Here is a 2,467-nt window from a genome sequence, read left to right as displayed (position 1 = left end):
AGAGAGAGAGAGAGAGAGAGAGAGAGAGCTTAACACACACTCTAACCATCAGTTGATTCATTAATAGTTTGATCAGCAGAAAATAAATGACATTCATATCATTGTACGTTTACTGTCTTTGGGTTTTTGGTAGTTTTCAGCGAGTTTTCAACCAATGATCATTCTCTGCATGATTTTGAGGTCTTGTGTTTGGAAGAGCTTTCAGTTCCGTCAAATCCTCCCCATGTTTTTCACAGACTGCTTCAAATGAAGAACAAAGCTTGCAGATATTACCAAGTAGCGCCTTTTTTCGCCATTTAAAATAAATGAGTTCTGAACCACTGTTACAAGCCGAGTCAAATAAAAATCAACGTCCTTGCAAATATGTTCATGCTCAATGAATATTTAGTGTGCCAGATGTAGGCTCATCAGGCAGAGCCCAAACCAATTAAAATCTCAGCAGATAGTTTGTAATATAGCCAAACGTACCCGTTCCAAACCTAATATCATCTCCTAAAATAGCAGTTTGACTTTTTGCTTTTCTGCCGGAGAAGGAAGCGCTTTCCAGCTGACATTTACCTTTCAGAATAAAACGTGCTAAACACACAGTGATTAGAAATGGCATCGTAAATTCTTCATCACCGCCGATTTCGTCACGTTTTCCCCCCAAAACCTGGGCTGCAACCATCGCAACAAAACTCCCGACGGGGCTTGGACGATGACGTTCTCTCTTTCTTGAGCACATTTCGGCACAATTGGGGACTTCTCACAATATGTCACGCGGGCCTGATCTCATAAACACTGCATACAAATGTGTGGATCCCACCGCGCTGAGTTAATGAAAGCATTTGTGTCACTTTCATGCGAAGCCTTGTAGGGCTCACCCATCTGTCCGCTGAGTGTGCGTCATCACAGTCTGCAGCAGCAAATTACAGCTTATTAGTACCGATACCAGCAGTGACAACATATATCAGTGAAAACATCTCCTGCTCTTCCGAAATTGGCCCCCTCAGGGCCCCGACCGTTGTGTGGACCGGTATCGACGGCCAGGCAGTCATTAGGACATCACACTTGAGCTGACGAGCAGAGAGAATTCAGGGGACATGTCCGCCCCGTCTGCTTAATTTGATGCGAGTAGACTGACACTGCGTCTGGAGCCGATGGAGGGTATTTATAGCGCGGGTGAGGGCATCAGGACACCCACCGCTATAGGTTGCGTGCCTCTGTTCGCTGCCCACTGGGGGTCCGGTGGCGAAAGCGAGGCGGGCCCGGGATATGAATAGCTGGCTGGGAACAGTGTGCCGGAGGGTGGAAAGGGAAGTTTATCTGTCAAAGAACTAGAACGAGGAGCTGATATTAAAGTGTAACTGTCAGTCTCTCTCTCTGGGAGTGAGCGACAAAAGGTCAGCCCGGCCCGCCTGAGCTTCTTTTTTTTTTTTTGCCTCTCCTCAACAATGGGATCTTGTCTGATACAGATACGCCACCTGTCTGTCACTTTCACTCCCTGATATTTTGTCACTTTTGTCTGTGCGGCCAGTGCTCATGCACCTTCACATGTGCGCCTGTGTGTGTGTGTGTGTGTGTGCGTGTGTCTGTTGTCAGATTGTGATCTCCAGTCAGGTAGAATCGTCGCCTCTGTCGCCCTTTTCTTCGGGGCGATACCTCCCTTCTGCCACCTTCCACTTCACGCCGCTAACGTCCTCAGGGAGTGACAGATAGAAATCAGAGCCTGAGCCGGGCGCTCAGCAGCTCGGCGCCCGCTCGCTGTCTGCTCCCAAAAGCTGCGATTTAAAAAAAAAAAGGGCTTTACCTCTAAACTCCGAGACACATCTCCCGTCCTCAGGTTCACACTGTAAGATCCACTATACTGTTGGATCACGCACTAAAGCGATTTGCCTCAGGTCTCCACGGGCCCGTCTCTTTCACCCTGGACCATGGAGCTTTCATCCCATGATTTTTCACGCCGAGGACCATGCAACTAAATCGTGTTTTTTTCATCCCAATTGTTGTGGTGATCAAGCCCCAACTTTTCCTCCGTGCCAATTAAAAGGCTTTGATGTCTATCTGTGCAACGGGTGAGGCAAGAAAAAGCATCTCTCTTCTGCTGCCTCTTGGCTACCAAAGGCCAGACGTGTGCTGGCACGAGATAATCTTCAGAGTTTACGCACAAACAAGATTTAGAAAGAGAAAAAAAAATGGAGAGGATTTACTCCCCATCCTGCCTGTCAGGCAACCCACCGAAGACAGGGGAATTATTTTGGCAGCAACACTAATGTGGTGACGGTTGTTGTTTCCTAAACTGATTTCCTTAATCCTCCACTTGTTCCACGCTTTGTAAACACGGGGGGAGAGGGGGGCTCAATTTTGTAATCTGGGAGGTCCCATTGACGCACAGACACACATGCGCGCACACACACCGACTACTTGTCTCTCTAACCCCCTCCTCGTCAGCCGCTGCCCTAATTAGTCAGAATTAAGACGAATGCCT

The sequence above is a fragment of the Anarrhichthys ocellatus genome, unplaced genomic scaffold (genome assembly GCF_004355925.1).
Source record: "Anarrhichthys ocellatus isolate YVR2014 unplaced genomic scaffold, GSC_Weel_1.0 scaffold40, whole genome shotgun sequence".
In the NCBI taxonomy this organism is placed as follows: domain Eukaryota; kingdom Metazoa; phylum Chordata; class Actinopteri; order Perciformes; family Anarhichadidae; genus Anarrhichthys; species Anarrhichthys ocellatus.
This window is presented reverse-complemented; position numbering follows the sequence as displayed.